The 15,735-nt window shown below is 43.0% G+C and overlaps 1 long non-coding RNA gene across 4 annotated transcripts in view; it reads left to right on the forward strand.

Annotated features, from left to right (window-relative positions):
- The first annotated feature begins 2,591 nt into the window (after positions 1 to 2,591).
- Positions 2,592 to 15,735, forward strand: part of LOC126989471 (uncharacterized) — a 41,702-nt gene continuing 28,558 nt past the window's right edge. For 2 of the 4 annotated variants that reach the window (XR_007743308.1, XR_007743307.1), the window contains exons 1-4: positions 2,592 to 2,698; positions 3,114 to 3,218; positions 5,029 to 5,155; positions 8,954 to 9,184. This is a non-coding gene — a long non-coding RNA (uncharacterized LOC126989471). Of the gene's footprint in view, positions 2,699 to 3,113; positions 3,219 to 5,028; positions 5,156 to 8,834; positions 9,185 to 15,735 lie in introns of all 4 variants that reach the window. The other 2 variants (XR_007743310.1, XR_007743311.1) reach the window with 2 other exon arrangements.

Genomic DNA, 15,735 nt, shown 5'->3' on the forward strand with positions numbered 1-15,735 from the left:
ATCACTTACTCACTCAGCAGGACACATTTGTCCCCTTGTGCGAAGCGAATTAACACTAATAAAGTCCACCTTGGTTTAATAGCGAAATTAAACACTCAGTCAAGGAGAAAATTGTCTTACAGGTTAAAGAAAGAGCAAAGCACGCCCGAAAACATTAGACTTTACAATGATGCCAGGCGACGAGTAAAAAGATTAGTGCGTCAGGCAAAGCGTAGATATGAAGAAAATATTGCAGCCAACTGTAAAAATAATCCGAAATCCTTCTTCAGTTACATAAACAACAGAAAGGCGATCAGAAGTGGAATTGGACCTTTAACAAACAGCGACGGTGCACTAGTGACTGACAGCCAACACGTTGCAAACCTATTAAATAATTACTTTTCCTCGGTGTTTAATAATAACAGTCCTCTCACCACCACCACCAACACCAGTACTAATGTAAATCCCGAGCATGCATTGTCTAACTTTGAAATAAAACCCGATGAAGTCCTTAAAGCCCTCAAATCACTTAAAACAAATAAAAGTCCTGGACCTGATAAAGTATATCCAACTCTGCTGAAAGAAACAAAGAGCGAAATACTCTCCTCCCTCACAACCGTATTCAATATGTCCTTGCGACAAGGCATTGTCCCTTCAGATTGGAAAAAGGCTAACGTGACACCGATTTTTAAGAAAGGAGACAAAAAAGTACCAGGTAATTACAGGCCCATTAGTCTAACTTCGGTTGTAGGTAAGCTACTTGAGGGCATAATTAGAGACAAAATTGTGAGTTACCTTGAAAGCCACTCATTAATTGGGGACTCACAGCATGGCTTCCGAAACAAAAGATCCTGCCTATCAAATCTATTAACCTTTTATAACGACCTCTTCACTGTTTATGACGTAACCAAATCACTGGACGTAGTCTATCTTGATTTCCAGAAAGCGTTTGATAAAGTCCGCATCATAAATTACTTTACAAATTAAAGCAAATAGGTATTGACGGTAAGTTAAAACAATTGATCGCGTCTTGGTTGAGCAAGAGACAACAAAGAGTAGTGATTGACGGATTTAACTCAGAGTGGGCGCCGGTCACTAGTGGCGTCCCTCAGGGCTCGGTCCTTGGCCCAGTGCTCTTCATTATTTACATCAACGACGTGGATGTTGGACTCAATAATCGCATTAGTAAATTTGCAGACGACACAAAGATTGGTAACTCGGTTCTCACTGACGAAGACAGGCAAAGCCTCCAAGAGGATTTGCACAAAATTTCAGCTTGGTCGGATAGATGGGAGATGCCCTTTAACGTAGACAAGTGCCAGGTCCTTCAAGTTGGAACGAGGAATAAGAAGTTTGATTACGAAATGCGCGGCGTTAAACTCAAAAGCGTTCAATGCGTCAAGGACAATGGGGTCAAAATAGCGTCAAACCTCAAATTCTCACAGCAATGCATCGATGCAGCAAATAAAGCGAACAGAATGTTGGGCTTCATTAAAAGAAACTTTTTATTTAAGAATAAAGATGTAATACTCCCGCTCTACAACAGTTTAGTCAGACCCCACTTGGAATATGCGGTACAGTTTTGGTCTCCCCACCATGCAAAGGATATTGCTAAATTAGAAGGTGTTCAGCGTCGGGCAACGAAAATTATCCCTTCCTTGCGCAACAAATCCTACGAAGAAAGGCTTTCTACCCTTAACATGTTCTCTCTTGAGAAACGTCGCCTCCGAGGAAAACTGATCGAATGTTTTAAAATACTTAATGGTTTCACGAATGTAGACAGATCAACATTGTTTATGATCGATGACACTTTGCGCACGAGGAACAATGGCGTAAAACTCAGATGTAGACAAGTAAATTCAGACTGCACCAAATTTTTCTTCACCAACGTTGTCGTGCGTGAATGGAATAAGCTCCCATCATCAGTGGTCCAGTGTAACACGATTGACTCCTTCAAAAATAAGCTCGACCGTCACTTCCTTCAACTTAATATCAACTAGAGTAGAAATGCAACGTTTTGGAGTCTCCTGATTAATGTAAAATCACTTAGGTTTAAGGACAGACCACCAAGTCTGGACCATGGGGTCTGTGTGGTCTGATTTTCTATGTAAATCTATGTAAATCTCTCTCTCTCTCTCTCTCTCTCTCTCTCTCCCTCCTCTATACATCTTAGAAATAGCCTAGTCCACGCTGTCGTTTTCTCTAACTCCTCATTTCTTTACGTTTTCTATATGTTTCTCAGGGTAGACTTTGAAATGTATTATAATAAGTTGTACAATTATTAGAGAAATCAGTGTATATTTGATGTCGACACCCTCATAATTAAAGATATTGTCTACAGTGATGATTATGGAAGTGTTTTTAATAGTTTTGGCCTAAAAACAGAAGGAAATGAGCCAAGTACGACAATTTCGTTAGCTTAGACAATTTAGTTAGGCGCTAACTATCTACCCCAACAAGCGTGAAAACACTTCCTCAATATAATTTAAACCCGTAAAAACAGTAATCACATTTTCGTCAAGCATTTCCCGCCATTAGAACATACATAGAACACAAAATAAGGAACAAAATAACACAACACGATACAGGTAACAGGTCAAAGAAGAAGAAGAGGAAGACAAGATGGCCGCCGACCTCTCCTTTCCAGGCAAACACACTATTTTACCGTTTTCTCTACTTGTAAAGCCTGACGGAGGTGTCTGAGGCGGTATATCATGTGGTAATGGTTCTCCACGCCTTTAGAAACCCACAGTAACCGCCGGAGACCAAGAGAACACGGAGAAAACAGGAGTGGAGATTGTGGGCGGATTGTTCGTGTTTATTAGTGTGTCAGGCACGTCACTCACGGCTGTGCTTTATGGCGTGTGTGCGGGGCTGTGTGCGTGTGTGAAGGCCTGTGTGCGTGTGTGAAGGCTTGTGTGCGTGTTTTGGAGGGCGTGTGTGCGTGTGTGCAAAACTCTAGAATGACACCCACTGCCTTACCCAACTGCCCTTTCCCTCACACACACACAGTCTTGTTTCCATGTGTACAGTATGATATATAGTGTCCCTGTCTTTCCTTACAACATGGTGGACAGCACACAGTTATTGCCTACACTACTAAACATTTCAATGTCACTTATTTTGTTGGGCAGGCTCAAACTCCATCCTGGAGCTCCAGAAGAGGCCCTCTGGACTGGGGCCCAAGCAGCGGTGGACTCTCAACAACAACAACAACAACAACTCTGTCAAGTAACCCAGTAAGTCAAGTCTTGGTTCAGTCTGCTTGTGTCTGGATGCCTCCTGTTACCTTCACCAAAATGGCATAGATTTGAATTTACAGATAAAAAAATACAAATTAATTTAATGTTTCCTACTTGCATGGTGTTAGTGTGATTGTTAGTAAGTTTATGTGAGCAAGGCGGGGCTTCGTGGTGCAGTGGTTAGCACACTCGGCTCACAACCGAGAAGGCCAGGCTCGATTCGGCGGAGTGGAAAAATTGGGCGGCTTTTCCGATACCCTACACTCCTGTCCACCCAGCAGTGTACCAGGTATTAATCGGAGGTTGTGTCCCATCTCCTGGAGTCTATTCCTTCTCCTATAATTCCTTCCCCTTCTGTCTCTCTCCGGCATATGACCACAGATGTTGTGCCCAACTTTTATGTGAGCAATGCAACAAGCTCTTCCACATTTGTGTGTGTCAAGGTTTACTGCCTCAGCTGATGAGGAGGAGTTGGCTTGAGGGCAACAGAGGAACTTGTAATAAGTGTGTCTCCTCATGACCAGTGACATGTTTACACAAACGCAATAACTGAGAACAGTGACCTGCAAGGCGTGGCGTGGGTCCTGCCTGCTTGGGTACTGTCCCGTCATACCCCTTTCGTGTACGGTTAACCCGGTAGCAGCGACGGGCCAAATTTGTGGCTTTACCGTGTAGCAGCGACGGGCCAAATTTGTGGCTTTACCGTGTAGCAGTGACGGGCCAAATTTGTGGTTTTACCGTGTAGCAGTGACGGGCCAAATTTGTGGCTTTACCGTGTAGCAGCGACGGGCCAAATTTGTGGCTTTACCGTGTAGCAGCGACAGGCCAAATTTGTGGCTTTACCGTGTAGCAGTGACGGGCCGAATTTATGCCATGATATAAACACCCAAAATAGATGATACATAATCTGATCACAAATGCATTGATATATATTATGAAATGGTTTGTGAGGTGATGATTTTTCTCATTTTCTCACTTAGAGGACCATTAGAAACATGATCCCCCTGCTACTGTGTTAAAACATTAGCCTCCTTGGCCGTTCCATTAGGGCGCCACAACACTCCGTGACGCATCGCTGGGGTCCAGGGGTTAAGGAAGGAGCCTCGCTGCTTTCAGGGTGTGTGCATACACACAGTCTCCCCTGGGGTGGTCACAGTGTGGTGGAGAGCCATGTTTTTCAGCGTTTTGGACTGGTGTAATATAGCGGTATAGATTTGGCTTCATAATGCAGATTTTTTGGTGTTTTGTGATTGTCTTTTGGGTGTTTTGTGGGCCTGAGGAATGTGTCGCCCCCTGGCACACAGCCCAGCGGGGGTGTGCTTACATAAACATTTTTGTGTCATATAAATTTTGTTTCTATTTTCTGGAAGTGTTTCTTTACTGCACTGCATTCAGGGACCAAAAAAGTATTACCTTTTCTAGAGGCAACACTGTCCCCAGAACATGACCCGTGGGACACTGGTGGACAAAAATGTTTCTTTCTGGGAGATTTTGGTGCTTTTAAATAATGGCCCACCTGTTTGTTGACCCCTTCTCCACCCTTAGAAGGTTTGCCGTAAAAATGCTGGGTGCCGCCCTCTGACCTAACCTGACAAAACCACACGTCTTTACTCCAAAAAATCATCTGTTCTTCCTTACAAATGAGACATTATTATTATTATTATCTGAGTGAGCGAGGTCATTCTTTGTTATTTTATGCCAGAAGCTGTTGCCTTTCATGTATTTAGCTTGGGTGTTTTGGTGCCAATCTGTGCCATTACAGTCTGAAGGAGCTCAGTGGTTGTTGACACAGTTTTTTATGATGCAGAGAGAGGAGGAAGAGAATGGACAATTTACAACAATATGCACAGACAACAAGAAGAAGAAGAAGAAGAAGAAGAGCAAGAAGATGAGGAGGAGGAAGAGAATGGAAGAGAAGGAGCAGCACACTATTGGTGAGTGTTGAGTTTATTTTTTCCTTGTTTCCTCCTCCTGCTTGTTGTTGTTGTTGTTGTCTTTTTTCTTGTGTGTGTTGTGTCCCTCCTGGTGACAGTTCCTCCTGTGTGTCCAGCAGCTGTCCCCTGCTGATGGCTTACACTTTCTTCCACCGAGGACTACCCCAGCAGCTTACCTAAGGACATGGAAACAAAAAAATACATAACAAATACCTCATTACACACACACACACACACACACTATGAATATGAGTATATGTTTGAGTCTGTGAGTGTGTGTGTGTGTGTGTGTGTGTATTTACCTAGTTGTAATTTTACAGGCCTGGGCTTACGCTGGTGTGGTCCCGTCTCCGTATCTATAATTATCCAACTTTCCCCTGCACACTCTTTGCCGATACTATTTCTTCACTTAGTCTGTTCCAAAGCTCTATATTTCTTTGTGGGAAGCTATATTTCTTTATGTCTCTTGAGCATCTTCCCTTCCTCAACTTTTTTCTATGTCCTCTAGTATTCCTGCTGGAAGGTTCCTCTCTTAGTATCAATTTCTCGTTATCTACTTCTTCCATTTTACTCAATAGCCTATATATTTGTATTAGGTCTCCTCTTTGTTCTTGTGTTGCTAAGTCCATTTCCTTGAGTCTCTTTTCATATGTCAGTCCCTCCAGTTCTGGAACCATTTTGTGTGTGTGTGTGTGTGTGTGTGTTTATGAGATTAATTTGTTCCTGAATTTAGTTCCCAAAGCAAAAGATCATAAACCCAAACAAATTTCCCCATTTCAATTAATGTTGTTTCCATTAATGTGTCCCCAAAACTATCCCCAAAATGAGCGCCCTAATCCTTCACAATGGTGCCAGGGGTGTGCTCAAGCTGTTTCTTTACAAGATATTTGCCAAAAGCGCTTCCTGGCTCAAGGCCCCTCATAGTAAGCTTGCTGTATCAGTAGACTCTTAATGCAAACTCTTTTCAATGGCAAAAAAAGGAGATTATTGGGTTTGTAATGAGTCTTTTTTTCACATTGACTGTACAGAGGCAGCCCGGGCAGAGGGGTCATAAAACTCCCCCTGGAAATGGCCAAGCTCCCCAAGGCTCAGTCATGGGAAGGCAACAAGATATCATAAGCATTCACCACACCATACTGTGAACCTGTTACATATATGTAGTGGTGGGTCATAGTGTTGGTTCCTGCCAGTCATCCTATATGACCCGTGCCTAGCCCGTCTGTGTTTAACAGCCACTTTTACTTATGGTTCAGTGTTTATAGCTGTGCCATTTTTATCACATGATTTTTATATGAAGAAACATTCCACAGTAAGTAGCAGGGGCTGGCCCGGCACTTTCTCACTCAAGGGAGACACTAAGGAGCTGCCCATTTTCACTTTTTGGTTTATTTATGCCTGACCAACAAGACACCACAGGCTTAACCCCTTTACTACGGCCGGGCCAAAACGGCGCCATATCCGGGCTGGCCACGCACCAAATTTCAAACGTCGCTTCTGTTTATAACAAGTTTTCAGCCATAAACTCAACATAATCATCATGTATTATATATAAAAACATGCAGAATTAAATGGTGCACATAAAGAAACATAGATTATTTGATAATTTTGAGATGTAAGCATAATTTGCCAAGGCTTTCCTAGGTGTTGTGGGCATTTCAGGGTAGTTTGTGACCCTTCCTCTGTACCGTGAACCTAAGGAAACACATTTGACAAGGCTTTCCCTAGGAGTTGTGGGCATTTCAGGGGTAGTTTGTGACCCTTCCTCTGTACCGTGAACCTAGGGAAACACACATTTGACAAGGCTTTCCTAGGAGTTGTGGGCATTTCCAGGGTAGTTTGTGACCCTTCCTCTGTACTGTGAACCTAAGGAAACACACATTTGACAAGGCTTTCCTAGGAGTTGTGGGCATTTCAGGGGTAGTTTTGTGACCCTTCCTCTGTACCGTGAACCTAAGGAAACACACATTTGACAAGCCTTTCCTAGGAGTTGTGGGCATTTCAGGGGTAGTTTGTGACCCTTCCACTATACCGTGAACCTAAGGAAACAAACATTTGACAAGGCATTACTAGGAGTTGTGGGCATTTCAGGGGTAGTTTGTGACCCTTCCTCTGTACCGTGAACCTAAGGAAACACACATTTGACAAGGCTTTCCTAGGAGTTGTGGGCATTTCCAGGGGTAGTTTTGTGACCCTTCCTCTGTACCGTGAACCTAAGGAAACACACATTTGACAAGGCTTTCCTAGGAGTTGTGGGCATTTCCAGGGGTAGTTTTGTGACCCTTCCTCTGTACCGTGAACCTAAGGAAACACATATTTGGCAAGGCTTTCCTAGGAGTTGTGGGCATTTCCAGGGGTAGTTTTGTGGCCCTGGTGGTAGTGTGACCCTTCCTCTGTACTTTGAACCTAAGGAAACACACATTTGGCAAGGCTTTCCTAGGAGTTGAGGGCCTCCAGCAGGCGTCCAGAGTCAGCATTTCAGTCATCTCGCCGCTGTCTCGACACTTTTCCCGTGAACATCTGGCGACACTACCGCCTCACACCACCCCTTCGCTCGACCATCCCGACATAATTCATAAATTCATATAATCCGATAATGCCTACATACATATCTACCACATTAATCTATCTTTTGCCGCGGAGCCGGAACAGCGGCTACACCATCCCTTCCCTTCCCTTCCTTTCCCTTCCCATCCATTCCCATCCCTTCCCTTCCCTTCCCATCCCTTCCTTTCCTTCCCTTCCTTTCTCTTCCCATCCCTTCCTTTCCTTCCATCCCTTCCTTTCCTTCCCTTCTGATCCCTTCCTTTCCCTAGCCTTTCCTTCCTTCCTTAGCCCTCTCTTCCCATCCCTTCCTTCCCTTCCATCCATCCCTTCCCTTCCTATCCCTTCCATCCCTTCTCTTCCTTCCTTCCCCCCATCCTTCCCATCCCTTCCATCCCTTCCTTCCCTTCCATCCTTCCTTTCCCATCCCATCCCTTCCTGTCCCTTCTCCATCCCTTCCTTTCCTTCATCCTTTCCTTCCCATCCCTTCCTTCCCTTCCCCATCCCATCCCTTCCTTCCCATCCCTTCCTTCCTTTCCTTCCTTCCTTCCCTCTCTTCCTTCTCCTTTCCCATCCCTTCCTTTCCCATCCCTTCCTTCCTTCCCTCCATTCCCATCCCTCCTTCCCTTCCCTTCACTTCCCTTCCCTTCCTTCCCTACCCTCTCTTCCCCTTCCCTTCCTATCCTTCCTTCCCTTCTCTCTCTCTCTCTCTCTCTCTCTCTCTCTCTATCTCTCTCTCTCTCTCTCTCTCTCTCTCTCTCTCTCTCTCTCATTGATTTCCTTACATTTAGGAGGCTGCGTTTAGAGCAAGTGAGTCTCATTGCGTTAAGATATTTGATGCGATGATTCACTTTGTTTCCAGCGACTGCCTCAAGAGTCAAGTCATTGACCCATTTGATTTCATGGAGAATGTTTTTGTTTATTTTTTTATTAATTTATCTGATGTATTTTTGTTTTCCATTGGTCTTTTTTTTTTTTTTCTTTTGACACATGAGCTAGGTTTCAGAGACAGGTCAGGTCATTTTGCAGACTTGTGATACTGGGCCAGACTGCACGCTGAAGTAGCACCCAATTTATAATGCTATATATATCAAAGTATGGTAATGTTCACACAGTTAACACCAGACTTGATTTCCAGACACTAGGACCTGAAGGAGATGAGGAGGGACAGAGTGCTGAGTGTTAACTAATTTTTCTCTTATTCCTGCATTAATTTCCTTTCTATTGGTGTTTCTTTTCTTCTCTCCATCCTGTTAGCTCCCACCATGGAGGCTTAATGTGTGGAAATGGTTCCAGCGTAGCTATCAGTAAACAACACCGTCACAATGGATAAGACACGGCCCGAAGCATGACCTCTCACCCGGGTACCCACCAGGTTTTGACGGCACGAGAATGACAGGTTGATGTCAAGGCAGTGAATGGCATCATGTCCACTCCACCAACTATACCTCCACAGCACACACACCCTTGACACCTTGTTTGCCGCAGGTATGGCCTGATTAGGGCTGGTGGCCTAGAGACAGATATTTCATTATTAAAGCAGAGGAGGGAAAGGGGGAGTATACATAGGAATACATAGGAAGAACAGACACCTTTGGACTATGGCGGGAGGAGGGAGTGAGAGCAGAAGGAAAAACAGGTCATCTCCCATAGCTCCATTCTTTCCCTTCCTTCCCATGGGCGGTGGAGTGGCACACTGATAGGCTACTTTGTCATTATGTGATAAGTATTCAAGCTATTTTTCTTTCTCTAGTAATACAGTTGTCCCTCAAATAGCACAGTTTCCAATAGTTCGGATTTGGTTTTATGTGGATTTTCTAAGAAGATTTTTAAGGAGCTGGAAATTTAAAAATCCTAAAAGATCTTCCACGACAATCCATATAAAACTGAAACCAAACTATTGGAAACTGTACTATTGAGGACGACTCAGTGATTTTTTTCCCCAACCCTCACACCTTATATAAATCCCAGAGCTGGCAGTTTTCTTTTGTAATAGCCTACATAGACAAGCTCAGGAGAGAGGGACTTGTACCAAACAGATCATACTCTGTCTTTTCAAATGCCTGTGTTGTCTCATTTCTGTAAAGCCTGTGTCAATGAAAGAATGGTATGGCATGAGTATCACAGTGTTAGCCTACCAGCATCAACACCCACGTGATCTAATATGGAGCAGTGGCTAGAAGGCCTCACACAGCTGTTCATCCTTCCTGTGTAGATGGTTGATGAACAGTTGTACCTGGGGAAGGTAAACTGAGGCATTTCTGGCCTTCCCATCGGCCCATATCCCAGTGTTCAAACCTAACACAGGCCCAGAGATGATGAGCACTACAGCCACACACACCCAACATTACCTTACCATAGGATTTACGTGCACTAAATTATTGAAATACCTTTTAGTTGCCCTCACAAAGCTTTGTGATGAGGTGAACTACAGGCATTTAAAAGGCTGCCTCAGTTTGCTGGAATGACCAATACTTAAGCTGCTGCTGCATGTCATATTGTCAGTACAAATTGGCATGTTTGGGGTTTATATAAGGTGTGAGGGTTTTTTGAATGTTTTTTGACTTTGAAAATGCATACTAAAATAAACTACAATTCCATCTTATAGAGAAAAGCCTTTGCAGCATGACAGAAGCTTAAGGCTACAGTTCTTACCTACAACACCAAGCTTACTAAGACCTGAGCAATGCATATAAATAGCCACGAAGCTTTTGTTACTGTTTCCCAAGATTCTGACTAACTTCTTGCACTACTGAAAGAAATTTAAGGCTTTAGTACATTACATTGATCCATTATTTCTCTCACACTGTTTTCTCCCCTCTGTATCTTCCTGTAAATCTCACTATCAAATTTATGTCCATGTTTTCTTGTTATCTTGCCATAAAGCTTATCTATTTAAGGTGTTCCACATCAGAAGGGACAATTTTTCTCCCCAAGCTCAGAGAAAGGGAAGGAAATGAGCGAGGAAAGGAGGGAGGGAGGGAGGAAAGTGAGCAAGGAAGGAAGGGCGGAAAGGGCTGGAGAGAACATAAGAACGTAAGGAGTCTGCAAGAGACCGGTTGACCTACACAAGGCTGCTCCTGTACACTCCACTCCACTCCACCTTACCTCACCATCCATGGCCTTATCTAACCTCTTCTTGAATGTATCTATGGTATTGGCACCCACAGCATGGCCCCCAAGCCTGTTCCATTCGTCCACCACTCTACTGGTGAACCAATTCTTGCCTATGTCTTTGTTGAATCTGAATTTGTCTAACTTAAAACCATTGCCACGCGTCCTACCTGGCTCTTTCACTCTCAAAATTTTATTGACATCCCCTTTATTAAATCCCTTCATCCATTTATAGACTTCGATCAAGTCTCCTCGCAACCTTCGCCTTTCTAGCGAGTGTAGATTTAACTGCTTCAGCCTGTCTTCATAATGCAAGTTTCTCACCCCCTGAATCATCTTTGTCATCCTCGTCTGTACAGATTCTAACATCTTGATATCCGTTCTATAGTAGGGGGACCAGAACTGAACTGCATAATCGAGATGAGGCCTAACTAGTGCTAAGTAAAGTTTGAGGATCACTTCAGCGCTCCTTTTGCTCACGCTTCTTGAGATGAAACCAAGTACCCTGTTTGCCAGATTTTTAGCCTGAATGCATTGAGCCCTAGGACGGAGGTCAGCGCTCACTAGGACTCCTAAGTCTCTCTCACGCCCAGACCTGCGCACACACACACACACACACACACACACACAGAACAAAATATTACAAAAAAAACAAGACATGAACAAACTCTAGGAAAAAACACAAACTTTTGCAAACAACGCTCCCACACACTTTCTACTCTACCTCCTCCTTATGCTGTCCCAATTCCTCATGCAAGAGTCAACCACCATCTGTACTCTTTCATCCCTTTCTCTAGTCAACTCTGCATTAGCTTTGTCTGTTTTGTTTCTTTCCTATGACTTGAACGCTTTCTAGAAGGGAGGATCGAGACTTTTTTTTTCATTTTACGTGTTTTTTTGTATTTATTTAGAAAGCAATTATGTTTCTTCTATCTAGTAATGCATTTCAAGTCTATCACTTTATATATCATGTATGGCCATTTTTTCTATTCTCATTTACTTTTCACTGTCTATTATTGCATCTATTAGTCATACCTGTTTTGTTTATCTAGGTGGTGATATTGTCTTGGCATATCAGTTCAAATATTCCCACATTCTTTCGCCTCAAAACACCTATTCCCAAAGGCCACAAGTCTGGTTCAAATAAGTATTGTTCACATTCAAGGTACAGAAGCCTGGTCAATCTATCACTGGGCTAATGGTACTATCGATGCCAACACCCACAACAGCCTCTCCGGAAGCCTTACAGAGTGTGGGTGTGTGAGCTCCAAAATGTTGGAGACTATGGGGCAGAATTATGTCACGAAAATGGTCCAGCCTCGGCTTTCCATTTGAAGGACGAGGAGGCTGTGAGGTGAGGCGTGGGAACATTGACTGAGTGGCTGACTGACTGACTGACCGGGTAACTGACTGACTGACTGATGGGTTGACTGACTGACTGACTGACTGATTTGCTGACTGACTGACTGACTGACTGACTCGACTCTACGCAATGGTCTGAAAACTGTGTAGGTAACTTTGTGGCTCTCCGACCCTCCCTTCCCTGCCCACACACACACACACACACACACACACACACACACACACACACACACACTAGTAAAATTAAAGGGAACGAAAGGAAGAGTAAAGGGAATGAAATAAAGAGAGAGAGAGAGAGAGAGAGAGAGAGAGAGAGAGAGAGAAAAGTATTATCTTATGAGACTTGCTTCCTCCTCCTCCTCCTCCTCCTCCTCCTCAAGTTTAAGAAGCATGAAGTAAGTTCTGCCTCATTAAGACATACAATACAGAAAAGAGGAGGAGGAGGAGGAGGAGGACATGAGGTACGAGGAGGAATTCACTTGCTTAAGATTATTAAAGTCGTATACATAACTCTCTCTCTCTCTCTCTCTCTCTCTCTCTCTCTCTCTCTCTCTCTCTCTCTCTCTCTCTCTCTCTCTCTCTCTCTCTCTCTCTCTTGCACTATTCCTCCCATTTTTCATATATTCCATAATAATAATAATAGTAATAATAGTAATAGTAATAATAATAATAATAATAATAACACTTTTTACAAGTTTCTCTTCTCTTCTCTTCCTCTTCCTCCTTCTTATTCTTTTCTTCCTCCTCCTCCATGTCTTCCTCCTCCCCTCTTCTTGTCAATACTATCTACTATTTATCTATCTATCCATCTATCTCCATCAATCAACTATTACTTTTTCTCCTTCCTATTTCTTCAATCATTCCATCTATCCATCTTCCTTTATCAACAGTTCCTTCTTCCTCCTCCTATTCTTTCCTCCTCCTCCTCTTCCTCTTCCTTTCCTTCCCTTCTCTTTCCCATCAACACATTCTGCCCTCAACCATATTAGGGAAGCCTTTCGTGTGTGTGTGTGTGTGTGTGTGTGTGTGTGTGTGTGTCCTTCCCTTCTCTTTCCCATCAACACATTCTGCCCTCAACCATATTAGGGAAGCCTTTCGTGTGTGTGTGTGTGTGTGTGTGTGTGTGTGTGTGTGTGTCCTTCCCTTCTCTTTCCCATCAACACATTCTGCCCTCAACAATATTTGGGTAGCCTTTCGTGTGTGTGTGTGTGTGTGTGTGTGTGTGTGTGTGTGTGTGTGTGTCCTTCCCTTCTCTTTCCCATCAACACATTCTGCCCTCAACCATATTAGGGAAGCCTTTTGTGTGTGTGTGTGTGTGTGTGTGTGTGTGTGTGTGTGTGTTTCACATCTCTTTCCCATCAACACATTCTGCCCTCAACCATATTAGGGAAGCCTTTTGTGTGTGTGTGTGTGTGTGTGTGTGTGTGTGTGTGTGTGTGTTTTCCCTTTATCCTGTTTCCTTGTAGCCGTCTCTGATTTTTGTATTATATTTTTCTTTTTTTCTATTTTTTTCTTTTTCTTCCTTTTATTTTTTTGGTTTTCTTCATGTTTTGTGTTATTTATTTCCCTTCTTTTTTATTTCTTGTGTTTCCCTTTTCTTCTTTCCTCCTCCTCCTCCTCCTCCTCCTCCTCCTCCTCCTCCTCCTCTTCCTCCTTCTTTCACGTCCTCTCCACTTCATCTTCATTTTCCTCCTCCTCCTCCCTCTCATTCATTCCCGGTATTGTTATGAACGGCAGGAAGACAGAGGAGGAGGAGGAGGGAGAAGATTTAGTGTAAGGCTCAGAGAGAGGTTCGTGAAGAAGTGGAAGGAACGAAGATGAGGAGGAGAAGAAGAGGAGGAGGAGGTAAAGGAGAAGGAAGGAGGCAGAAGTGAGAAATATGGAGGCCGAGGGAATGACTGAGGAGGAGGAGGAGGAGGAGGAGGAGGAAGAAATAATGAAGGATAACGAAGGATCTGGGACAAGAAAGAAAATGAGAGGAGAAAGAAGAGGAGGAGGAGGAGGAGAAAGACACAGAAGAGGAAAGAATGAAGGAAGAGGAGGAAAGGAATGACCAAAAGAAGAGGATGCTTGTCAGATCATACTCTATGTCTTTTCAAATGCCTGTGTTGTCTCATTTCTGTAAAGCCTGTGTCAGTGAAAGAATGGTATGGCATGAGTATCACAGTGTTAGCCTACCAGCATCAACACCCATGTGATCTAATATGCCTTTGTGGAGCAGTGGTTTGAAGGCCTGGCTGGCCACGACTGCCAGGGCCAGGGTTGGAATCCTCCTCACATCCTCCGCTGCGTGTCGAGTAAATCTAACTCCCCCAACCCAACTTGACGTAGCCCCCTCCCAACACCCCTCATTGCACCCCGAGGCGGCTGCAAGAAACTCGCTAACCCTTCCAAAATCAGCAGCGGCCTTGCTAGCAGTTTGCAGCGCACATAATATGCAATTCAAAATGCACAGAATAGTGACGTCTAAGCAAGTGAGAAGGTGCTGCTGCTGGAGCAATGTTAAATAGTAGCAGAGGAAGGCCAGGGACAGGGAAGGCAGGGCAAGGTTAGGAGTGCCATGGTTAGTGTCATGGATCCTGGCACTGAAAAGACCAAGGGAGGAGAATAAAGCTTGGGAAGGGAATTGTAGCAAGAAAAGAAGGCAAAGAGGGAGAGAGAACATTAAGGGAAAAAATACCTAATAAAAGAACAGGAAAGAAAAAAAAGCTTGAAGGAAATATATTAACCCGTACAGTGTGGTCTTTTATAGGGCTCATGCCAGGGGGAACTTTTTCCTGTTTTTTTATTTGACCCTAAAAATGTTCAAAAAATTACAAATAATTTCATATATATATATATATATATATATATATATATATATATATATATATATATATATATATATATATATATATATATATATATATATATATATATATATATATATATATATATTTTTTTTTTTCTGTGTCTCAGAGCTAACCATGTCATACCAGGAGTGGGAAATTTGTCTTTTCATTTTTTTAGAGCCAATATTCTTTCCATTATAAACACTTCTCACTGCCCCAAAGTGTGAGTAATGTATTAGTACTTCTTTACATCACAAAAACCTAAAAAATAAACAATAATTGTACGTACAAGAAAATGATTGGATCAGACAACACTTCAAGGCCGTGTACCACAGCCGTAGTTCACAGTTCAACAAAACACTATGAAGCTTCCAACGATAAGTTTTCAGTTCCGATTACTCTGAACCATAATTTACAATTCCACATGCCTTACTGATTATAGAACCAAGGAGTAATTACCTAGAAGGAAGTAACTTACCTTCTTGTATAATGATTTTTTTTTTGTTGTTGGAATGCGGACAAATGTACAGAAAGGCCTTTAACGTCCATTTAAAAATACCAAGACTCGTCAAGTTATCGCTCTTTACTGTCAATGAACAATGTTACACACAAAAAAACAAAAATAAAGGGAATATAAGCCCTCAAAAGAGCTTGCGTATATATATATATGTACTAAACACTTCCCTAAGAGGTACGTGTATGTACACACACTCAAAAAACTATCGTTACCGT

Source organism: Eriocheir sinensis, unplaced genomic scaffold (genome assembly GCF_024679095.1).
Source record: "Eriocheir sinensis breed Jianghai 21 unplaced genomic scaffold, ASM2467909v1 Scaffold1183, whole genome shotgun sequence".
Taxonomy (NCBI): Eukaryota; Metazoa; Arthropoda; class Malacostraca; order Decapoda; family Varunidae; genus Eriocheir; species Eriocheir sinensis.